Here is a 12,202-nt window from a genome sequence, read left to right on the forward strand (position 1 = left end):
ATTGTCCTTTATACTTTTTACGAGTTTTATTCTTGGATCCTTGAACAGTGCTAAAGTAACACCAGGGTCCTTCAATGCGCTGCTGGTCCCGAAACTTCTCCGTAACACAACGGCAGAGATTGCTGCTCGACCACGCGTGGCGATAGCGTCGACAGGGGGACTAAGTATGGCCAATCTAGCCAAAACGCAGGGAGTCTTGAAACCAGAAAGTGGTATAAAAATTTCCAACCCATTCTGAACGTTCGATCAATGAATCGCGGTGACCCGTCATCGTACTGACAACGCTCCTCGTTAATCTAAGCTTCTTCAGCTCTGTACGCTCATTAAACTGAATAAATTTCCTTTTTGTGCAACTTTCTTGAAAATAATATAATTCTGTATTCGCCTTTTTGGCTCAGGATGAATTCTCAATACCGCTGTCGCTGTCAAACTTCAGCACCTCGACTAGCTCCATCTAGAAGAGGCACTGCGAACCTCAACGCTCAATTGTCTGGCTCTTTTTTGCTTGCAATTTTACGGCGTTTTTTAACCAACGGAGAAACCTTATTTCTAAGTTCTGTGATTACAGATCAAGAAAGCATCATGGGTGCTTGCATACAATGACTATTCCAGACGTATCTGATCACTCTGTGCAAACATAACTGGTCCTTCCTGGTCAGTGGCGCCTGGTGTCGGTGTTCGACCCTCTACCAATGGCCGACGTTTCGTGACCAGTTTCGTATTAAAAGACTGTATACGACTGCTGAAACATAAAAAATGTCATACATATCATTGAGGCGATCATGAGGTTTGTTCACGGGGCCCTGAGATACACCAGATGCGATTCTATGTTTGCGGCCAAATTTGTATACTACAGTAGAGCATCCATCGCCCACGTCTTCCAGTACGGTCTCTTAAGAAAAAAGGCCACCATAGTGCGCGGCGGTCAGTAACAATAGTGAAATGCCAACAGTAAATCTGTGACAGAAAATTTTTAATGGCCCAAAAACATGCAGTCATTATTTTTTAGTAATCGTGTAATATTGCTCGGCGGCAGACAGCATCCGACTTGCATACGCTATAACATATTCCCTCTTATTTATGGAATACGCTTTTCATTGACACATATTTGGTTGCGGCGACATTGTATACAAAAAAGATACCTGCTGAAACATCCACCTTAATAATATAGATTGTAAAAGGAACCCTAGATGTAAGGAAGTTAATATTACAGTTCATGTAATTTTACGCCGCAGCAGAATAAAACACTGCATATTAAAGTACCCCGTCACAAAATAGTTTGAAAACCAATGAGGCACTGAGTTACTTTAGCAGAAAACATTCGCATTCGAATATCGTAATGTGCATTATTCCCGTGTTGCTTTGGTTCTACAAGTTACTATATACTTTTTTCAAACATTAGACTAGTGGGACGAAAGTACTATATAAATAAAAATATATCTATCGTAACGATAAAAACTTACATCTTAATAAAAAGCCCGTTCCTGTGGCACAGCAGTATAAAAGGTACCCAAAGAGTTTGAATCATTGGGTAAAAGAGATAAAATTAGTTGAGGGGGCAACGCACCTGTTTAGAATCGCCTGACTCAAAATATCGCTTACATCATTAACCCAGGTTTTTTTTTAATGTTAAAAACACTGGCACCACGTCATCACAAAGCGGCTCGTATGAACCGAAACACTTAAAAGATATGTAACATACAAGCAGTCGTGATTCACACATTGATTTAAGTTGTGTCTGTTTGTCATCTTAGTACATGAACCTTAACTTTATTATCACACAATTATGAAGCAAACAGTCCCTTTCACGGCATTTTATTTGGTTAAGTGATAAGTAGAGAGTAGTCACATAGTTATCGCAAGTCTTCGCAAGTTGCTCTATTCTGACATATTTACCGCAACTTCACAATATGCTAAGCAGTAAAATAATAAAATATTTTAAATGTGCACTGGATATTGACTGGGGCATTCTTCCCCTCTGCACGGAAACCCGTTGTATTTGCTTTCAGTGAATATCGAAACAAGGAGTGTTTATTTCTTGAGCTCTTTACTCTGATCATCATTAAAATACGAATCGCACTTTTTATAAAATATGAAATCCTAACTCGTGGCTTTCTGCACCAAAGATGAACATCGCGCCCTGCTGTTTCATGCTCTGATTACCCAGTAACAATGTATAATGTTCTTCAATACCTTCATTTGACTTTGCCCTGTTTTTATTTCCGCGCCAGAGATACGCCATAAATATTGTAGTCATAGGTCTAAGTATACTGACCGAACTCGTAAAGGGTCAAGGGTACTCTGAAATGAGCATGTCATAATATTTACTGGACTAAACACAGTACAACTGAATTTGTGGGGATAAAATAATGTGCGTCTCAATTAAGCCCTCTCTCATGCAGTTATGTTCTTAAAGTTATATTTACTGACAAACATCTCTCCACCACTTCGCCTGATCATTGTAAATACATTGCTAAATGTACACATTTGGGGCACACAGATGTCTTCAACTTGCTGATCGATAAGGTTCGATATTGCTATATTTCAATTACAACAAATTTAATGGCCATTGATCCCAGATATAATAACAGACGGGTTTTCACTCATGTGTTTCAAGATAAAAATTTGCAAAACGACCTTTGTTTTCGTTGCATGCTGGCGATAACGATAACGACGCAACTGCCGCTCAGAAATCCTGCCCCCCCCCCCCCCCCCCCCAACTGGAACTAAAACAATAAAGAAAGCCTAAATAACAATCTAGAGATGCAATTTCCTCTATCGGGTGCCAGGCAACATCAAAATCAAGTATCACAAGGCACAAAAGGTACCGCATGAGGTTCGGAGTTCGGTTTTATTTATTGTGCCTGAACTGGGATGTCGTTAAGCCCTCGTCAGTCAGACCCTGCTGGTGATCTGAATAATGTTTTTTGTTTTAACATTTTTCAAAGCGTTATTGTTTGTAGGGGGCAAAAACGACATAGAGCGATGCATCTAATGGCATGAGGGCAAGGTTCAGATACCCAAGGATCAAAGCTATCATGCTTTTGTATTTAGAGTTAAGGTTCGCCTGCGTACCGCAGGCAAACCTTAACTCTCATTTGCAGGATTGCATTAACCTTTCTCTGGGTCTCAACCTATATTGTTAGCAATTAGGACGGACCTATAATATCCAATTAACTGTTTTTGAAAGAAGAAATGCAAAGAAGTCGAACTTGTAGCAGCAAAGCTGGAGGGGCTCTGAATAAACAAAAACTGCTTTAATTTTTTAGGAGGACGAGGAATGTCACTTTACGAAGTAGTTGACAGAGCAGACACTTCGCGAAGAAAACAATGGGCGTGCAATCTTTGAGTCCATTAGAACGGTGCTGGACGTGTGTGGACATGTTTTTTGAGAGCTTAATAAATACACTCGTTCATTCATATAAAGATGATCATATTTTTCAAATTAAACACACCTTCTTTTATTTAGGTCTAAAACACACTGTGGAACTATTTGTGCAAGCGCATACGCACCGAGCTGCTTAGAAATAAAGATAAGAGGGTTCTTTTCTTTGTCTCTAAATTACCTTTTATTTATAGCTTTAATTTACAGATTTTTATATAAGTCACTGTTTATATCTTTTTAGCATATTAATGGGAAGGTGCGAACTTATTGTTCATTATAACATATGCGCATCGTAGCCAGCAATATCAGATATACCTATCGGGAGTCCTCTGGGTTGTTGTATAAAAATACGTGATTTCTTCTTTTTTATATTCATTATTTCATGGGGATATGAGTTTGGGTGTAAACCTGATTCGCAGTTCATACAACTAACACCAATGCTGGAGGCCAGCATGAACTAAGTTAAGATTGATTGCCCAAGAGAAAAAAAAATGATGTTACCTAAATTAAAGACAGAAAAATATTTTCTACCATAGCCTCCATTATACTGAAAACTTGCCAGAAGCCAAAGAAGCGGTCACGAAAAATGTCAGAGGAGGGGCGGAAAAAGTGAAGGCCTAAAGCGTCCTGGAGGAGATCTCCTGGTGGCGCCACCACAGCGCGTGCGGTCAAATGAAAAACAAAACTCCTGTTCCTTTTTTTCTGTTTTTGAGAGAGAAGAGAATAAAGACGTCAGCTGACAAACTTCTCCCCTTCCCCTGTGCAACGGGGCAATGGTCGCCGCATTCTTTCAATCCGTTCCGCGTTTTTGCTGCCACCACATTTGGGAGAGAAGAAAAAGCTAAAGAGGCCGCTAGGTGCGCTGGCGCTGATGAGAGTTCGCCTCCTGCACTACCATTCCGCTCGCCGTTCTCCCGCTTCTCTTCTTCCATTTTCTGGCGTCCGGGAGCTCTATCGTTTTGCCGCCAATTTGAGAGCCCTTCCAGTATATATGAGCCTATGCTTCTACACACCATAGTATTTAGTGCTCTAGAAATATTACACCTTCTAACGGAAGGCTAGAGCTAGTTATGGGGATGTCTTGCCGAGGTAATACGTCATAGCTGTTTTTCAACTGCTAATTTAATTTAGTGTGTATTAACACAGAGATGACATTGCTGGCAAAACTTAGTCCAGATTTATTTTGCTTATCTAATATTTGCCATGCCACGAAAATCTAAACACTTCTTCCTAAAATTAGTGGTGTGTGCCTTTTTTTGCTTACAAAAAACTTGACCATAGGGGCACGAGAAGTGGTCGCCCCCCCCCCCCCCCCCCCGCCTCCCGTTCCTCTTTTTAAATCCCCCATGCTGCCATTAAGTGTTACCCTGAATAGATCATTATTATTCGACGCCGTTTTCTAATTCATGAACACAACATTACCCTCCTGAAATGTCCTTAAGGATAGTTAGGTCCTCAAGCGAAACGAACAATAATAATGCGAAGAGGGGAGCCGGAATCAAAGCTCTCATTTCAAACTCTAGAAACGGTAGACGGAATTTTTTTTCACTTCATAGACATCTTTTAACATTAGTATTAACTGAAACATTACAATGTGTTAAGTTATATAAAGAATGGAAATCTGAAGCAGCTGTGCTCTGTGACGTCACTCCAAGTTTTTGTTTTGTTTCATTGCCTGCTACTTTAGGAAGCGTCACAAGACATTTACATCTGCCGGAGAAAGTTTCATGGGTGTAGATAAGCACCGAAGTCCCCTTAGAAAGGAAAGAATGAACTCTGATGAATGGATTCCTTTTTTATTATTTACGCCCACCACGAAATGCGGGGTTTACGCTCTTCTGCCCTTTTTTACTGAACAGATATTAAAAAAAGCGAAAAGGCACCACGTAGGATTAATTGCCATTTAGTAATACAATATATATCTAAAGTCCAACTTCATATTTCACGGTCACCGTATTAACACGTTAACATATACTGTAAACCATATTTGGGGAAAGTAAATTTACTTCCATAATTAAATACTACATTTACATTTGATATATCAGCGGACAAATAAAACGCCATGGTGAAGGAATATAACGCCATATTATAAATTTAGAACTAATCTTGAGATTTAAACGATTAAGTTAATGAAAAGAATAAAGATGTAAAACGTTAGAATACGTGGCTCTAAAGTTAGTTATATGAAATATATTTATTTTTTGAGCATTTTAATTCTACACTTGTCGCAACACCAGATATATAATAAAGTAAACTAACAGACTGGTATTCATAACCCAACTTGCATTATGAAATATACTTACCAATACGCTATTTAAAACACCGATTTTGACGTTTTCGCTAATGCACGTCCTTTTTTTCGGTGATTTTTAGAATTCAATGAGCCTACACAACCGGATAAATTCCCGGGTGTCTCACTAGCGGTTTATATATATAAAAAAAAAGATAATGTGGGTGTTGAAATTAATTAATAATTTTGGATAACTTTAATCGCGGCGGACGTCAGGTAGAAAGTTTAAAGTGATAATTAGAGAATTAATAACGTCAATGCACTTCTAAAACTTTGGAACACACGCCTTAGCAGGCACATTTTAATAGACCGATCTCACCAGGAGTTGCGCGACGCCACCGCTGCCGCGGTGCATTCTGGTACTTGTAGTTCTCCTCAGTTTTCCGGCCGCGTCAATGCGCATTCTACGCCCGGCGTTTGGAAATTTTCGGGTTAGCACGATACTTTTAGCCTGGTGTTCATGGTCTTCAATTGGTGGCTTCACCTGTTGTATTCCACGGAGCTATAATAACAGCACCAGGCAAATAGGCCTCGGATATTATGTCTTCCCGAAAGAAAGAAGCATGGCATAGAAAGGTAAACCCAACCGGACAGAGTTTCAGGAAAATTAGCGTTTTACGATTTGTTTCGCAGTTTGCTTCATAATTTATATCCACCCTATCGCACGTCAGCTGAAATGTGTAAGATTACAGGGCACAAGACCCAGGGACCAAAGTGTTCCGTACGCTGGAATCTCTCTGAGCATTCGTTCCGTAGCGGTTTATCCGTCGGCCTGTCTCAAATAAGACCTCCGCACTGCTTTGCGGAGGCCATTTTTAATAAACTTTTTGCTCGATGTATTTTGGTGGTTATAACTATTATTGCGACGACATGTTTCAAGCACAGCTGTGCTTCAAAAGGTCACGACAATCACTAAAAAAGGGCAGCGATTCCCGATATGCGTCGCTTGAAATAAATATTTTTTCGGAAGCAGTCTTCACTTTTTTATATATATAAACGTGAAAACACCACATAATTCAATTTAGAAGTGCAACACTTACCGCCAAAAATGTAACAAACGAACCTCATTCATTTTGTGGTCGCCTATTAGGCTGGTGTTACTGACCCATTCTGCAATAACAACAATCGAGATCGCAGAAAAAAGCTTTGCCTCATCGGGCGAATGTTAGCGTTTGGAGCTTGCGAAAACAAAATAAAACTGAACAGAAAGTGTGCACGAAAAATCATCCCCACCTTAAGCTTTCAGGTATCTGGCATGGTTGCTTCTTTCCGACAGATGCCAATTGTTACGGCGCGTCAGGCGTGGCCTTTCTGTAGATCACTTTTTTTTATGCAGGCTTCTCCCTCAGTTAATCTGTACCCTGCTACACAGGCTGTCAACCAGAATGAAACAACTTTTAGAAAACCATTGCTCACCGAGAAAGTCTATATTTAGCTCCTTTATACTTCGTTGTCGGTTAAAACCTAAGCCCAAACCTATGTGCTACCAAGCACAGTTTTTCACCAACACATTTGATGCTGCCCTGCGGCGCGACACCGAGCCGATGGTCTTTCGAATGAAACATCCAACCGGCCGGAATGCTCGAGTAGTGGTGTCGTTGTTTTTTTTACCGCGGCCGCTGTGCGACCACCACGTGAATGGCAGTGGGCTCACGCGTTCACGAACACGACGAAGCAGACGACAACGAAGCCGACGACCATGGTGCCGGCGACAAAACAATTCTAAAGCAATAAGACGACTGAAACTGCTTTTCTGCGGATGCTCACAAAATAAGGCATCACAAACAACACAATGTTATGAAGTGCAGACATGCAGGAGAATCAAGCTGATACCGGGGCGTCTCAAACAATAGAGAGTATTAGCTTACCGCCTACCGGGCGACCGGGGGGTTACCACGACCGTCACTGCAGAACTGCGCATGCGCCAATTATGCCACGCTACTCGGTTTACCGCGTTTACCGTCAATGGCGACTGCCGGGCATCGGCTCCGACGGCCGGCGTAGACTAATCACTTACTGTTTTGGAATGGCGGGGGAGGCGTCTATACTCCGTTCCACCTTCAGTCCGAGCGCAGTGGACGCCACGAGCTATCCCAGCCGATTCAGCGCCGGGAGAAAATCGCGTGACCTGCCGGTTGGGCAGAGCGCCACAGGGAGCTCAAGGTCACAAGACACTCCCTCAACGTTGGATTGGCTGGGATGGCTCCTAGCGTCCGCTGCGCTCGGACGGAAGGTGAAACGGAGTATAGAAACAATCGTCGCACCACATAACATGGGAAAGGGCAAGTGAAGCGGCTCTGGTTGGCCTATAAGGGGTGTTCACACGAGGGAGAAATCCCGGGGATTTCTCCCCGCACGCGCGCATCACGAGATGAAAACGCGAGGCTTTTGCACATCGCAAAGCCTGTCGTTTTCGTCGTGGGATGCGCGTGCCGGGGAGATATCCCCGGGATTTCTCCCTCGTGTGAATACCCCTATAAAGGCTTTCGCCTACCCGAGGTCCATAGCAAAAATCCGGGCTTCCATGGCCGCCGGAGAGGCCGGTTGAATAGATGGATGGTAACTGCTATGCCCCTTGTTTCGGGCGGCAACCTGAGCCACCTAGCCGACATTAGAGACTGGTGCTGATGGCAATGGAGCTGCGAATGCAAACAAGCAGCGTACAGGATGATGCTGTTTGCTTGCATTCGTGGGAGAACGGTGGCCGAGTGGGCTAACGCACCACAGCTCGGAGCACGTGTAGCGAAAGCTCGCGCTGCAGAACTCAGAGCACTGGGTTCAAATCGGTGGCCGAGTGGTCTAGCGCACACCAGCTCGGAGCACGTGGAGCGAAAGCTCGCGCTGCAGAACCCAGGGATCCTGGGTTCGAGCCCCACCCCTGCCCGTTTCGATCTGGATGAGCATCGTACCGGCGTGCGGTCGTGTATCACTACTGCGTGACGCACGTTAAAGACCCCAGGCTAGCGGTTTGTACCGCACTGGCTAAATTTCTCATCTACAGCTGGGAGACTCGTCGCCCCTGTGAGGCAGACCAAGTTCTAGGCTGTATAAACACACACACAACCCAATTTTTTTTTTAAATCCCCGTCCCTGCCCGGTTCGATCTGGATGAGCATCGTACCGGCTGTGTTCGTATAACCATGACTGGTAGTGCACGTTAAAGACTCCAGGTTTTCGGTCGTACCGCACTGGCCACACTGCCCATCTACAGCGAAGAAACAGTATCGCCAAATTCAGGCAGACTAACCTCGCGCTGTGTAAATATTCACACAGCGACCAATTTCACTTTTTCTTTTGGCTTGCATTCGTTCCAATAAGCTTTCTATTCATTTGCGCGCTCCAATAAATTACCAGTTGCCACAAATCTCTTCAAGTAACCGCATGTTTTTTGTTTTGTTTTTTTATCACAGGGAACAAACAAATATATGAAAGAAAAGTAGAGGATCCAACATTACATTGCAATTTCTTAGCAAGCTAGCCAAGACTAGACTGCAGCGATGATCCGATGATCCGAACCGAGGCTGCCGCAGGTTACCTTCGACAGCACCACGTTGCACCACGGGCAAGGTGAGCACACGAGACGGCGTCGGCTAGCCCTCGACGGATGCGTTTGGCTTGAGGCGCGACCAGTATCCAACAGCTTAGCTGACAAATTAAGTTACTTGGTCGTATACCAAGGAAGTACCACTATAACTACTCGTAATGAGGAAAATATTTTTTTAAAAGTCGATTTTTACGCGGCATTTGTCCAAATAAATGTACCGCTTTAAAAACGAACCACGCCGGTATTCACTATCATCATCATGACTTTTTCCAGCCGTTGGAGAAAGAAGAAACTTCCATAGGCGCGGTCAGGCGCGGTTACGGTATGCTAGAACGTTCTTTGCCCGCTACGCTCTCGGTCCGGTACCGGCTCGATGGTCGCGGTCGCGGTAACCCCGGCGGTCGCCCGGTACGCGGTAAGCTAAAGCTCTCTAATAATCTACGATGATGTACGCGCAGTCCTATGTAGCCGGGAAGCCGGAAAGGGATGACTACAAGTAACATGGCGGCGGCACCACTTCCGGAATGCGCGCGCTTGCGCAGTTCGCTTGGTGACATCGGTCTATTAGAAATGTGCTGCCGGTCGCATAAATAAACCATAGTTTTTATTATAACCCAGCGACTAAGTTCGGTTGCGCTCAATTCTCCGGCTGCGTTAGTCTACGGTGCCCGGAAAGGAACTTCAACAGGTGTGCACAGCGTCCTTTTTCACCCATTTATCTAAAGTGCCCCGAAGTGGCAATAAATCGCGCCCCGAATCTGCAGCGTCACGCCGTCGAATCTCGTGATCTTGGAGATTGGGCGTAGAGGTCCCGAAGAAAAGCTCAAGAAAGCGAGTGACCCTGTCGTCGCGGTGTGCCAGCTCCTAGTTGTACAAGCTTTTGTGAACGGCCAAGCTTGAGAGCGACCTGCATGCGCTGCGTTTTTGCGCGGTCACGAGGAAAGCAGGCGGAGAAGCGTAGACGTTTACAGACGATGAACGCTTTTGGCAGTTCATCGCAGCTCGTACTGCAAATGTAGGTTATAAACCACTTTACAAGGATTGTGTAATTGGAGACCTTTCGCGATACTGGCTCTCATGAAGCTAAAGCAGGGGACACATTAGCGAGGAAAACGGTCATCTGTCCACTGCTAAATAAAGCCCACCACTGCTGTTGACGCAGCTAGGATCACGGCTGGCGAAAGCATGACAACATTATGACGTCATCATGTGGAAATTGACGGTATAGTACGTATTTATACACGGTAAACGCAGTTAGGTTGCCTAAACACTACCATCAAAGCTGCGCGCCCGTGGAGACAACAGAGTTTGGCGCGCTTTCCTACGACATGGTGAGCCCGAGATAACGTGAAGCTGTTAGATCGATGCGCGATGAATATACTTCGCTTCACCTTGACTCCAGGAGTTGCCGACTCCACGAGCAGACAGGACCAATCAAACAGCATTAGAAACGCCACGTCTTGGTGTTCTTTATGTTTTTGGTACGTGTTATATTATTGCTAAACCAATCATATACAGGGAAGGCCCAGTGTCTTGAGGTTTCATATGTTCATGGTTGGAAGTGCTCGCGTCTTCGACTGCGCTCGTACAAATGGTGAAACCGAGTATAGGGGCCTTTATTCATAATCGCGCTTTTTTTAGGGCGGTGACATCTCTGATAGTGTTGTCACTCCTGGCCATCAGTAAAGGAATCAAAGCACCCTGGGCCAACAACGACCGCCATTATGACTCTCAGCTTTAGTGCATCCACTGTGTGTTTGCGTCTATTTGTACTGAAATCGGCACGGACGGTGCAGCTATTGTTGGAGCATTGCGAACCACAAAAACCTGGTATGCTTTGTGAGTTCTTAAGACCTGGAAGCCGAGGTGTTGCCGTCCGTCGTCATACGAATAAAAACTGAAAGCAGCGGGAAGCATTGACTACAACTCTGGAACTCAAACAATTCTAAAAATAAAAATAAAAAGGTAAGGAACCATACTTGAATAGAAATTATTCAATTTTTTTACAGTTTCAAACTACACTGAGAAATGTTTGTAACTGTTTGCACACAAATTTCTAGTAATTTTTAATGGACAGCCCCATACTTGATAATGTGAGCGAAGCATTCCGATTATTCAAGAAACTGACACTTCTTGCTCGCTTGATGAGCAAAGAGCAAAGGTACAGAAAAAATTAATTCGAACAAAAGATATAATAACATATATTGTATATCACAAGTATGTTCATTTACAATATTGTTTTACAGAATTGCATATTTTTATTCTGCCTGCAACATTTTACTTTTAGGAAGTTCTTATTTGTTCGTGGGGAATATAGTGGTGTTGAAACTAGAGAAATACAGGGAGTTTCCGAGAAACAAAGTTCGTGTTTTTCGCGTCGAAAAAATGAACTACGCATTGCCCAAGCTCTAGGCTCCGCCAGAATGTAGCGCTAGCGGTTGTTACCAGAAGTTTCAGAACTTACTGTTTTCTTTAATAAAAGTTATAAACCAAAATCTGGTTTCGTCTATGAGGAAACGCCATCGAGCTGGAGAAGCAGACAGGGCACGTCGGCTTTCGATTTCATTTTTCAGATGGCGCCACCTGCTCGCTCAGCCATAGGCTCAGCTTGCACGGCTCGTCTGATCCGAACGACTGGCACTAAAATTATACTTATTGAATATCTTACCTCTTTTTTCAACTGTAAAAGTTTTGATTACAAGAAATTAACGCGGAATAAATCATAGGAACTATTAGCGGCGAGATGTTTTGGTGGCGCCCTCCTATGGTTCCCCCTTGTGACGTCATTACCTTGCGAACAACAAGTTCGATGGTGTTTGTAATGGGCATGGTGGAAGCTTGAAATCATTGCGCTCTCAAAGCAACACTGCCAACACCGTCGAAATTAAAGTTCTTTCATCCCTCTTATTTCCGTCGATGGTATACCCTTTCCGACGTCATAGTCAGCTTTTGGGCCAATCCTGGAAGGCCGACCACAGCGACA

Source organism: Ixodes scapularis, unplaced genomic scaffold, assembly GCF_016920785.2.
Source record: "Ixodes scapularis isolate PalLabHiFi unplaced genomic scaffold, ASM1692078v2 PGA_scaffold4__175_contigs__length_147842914, whole genome shotgun sequence".
NCBI classification, from domain to species: Eukaryota; Metazoa; Arthropoda; class Arachnida; order Ixodida; family Ixodidae; genus Ixodes; species Ixodes scapularis.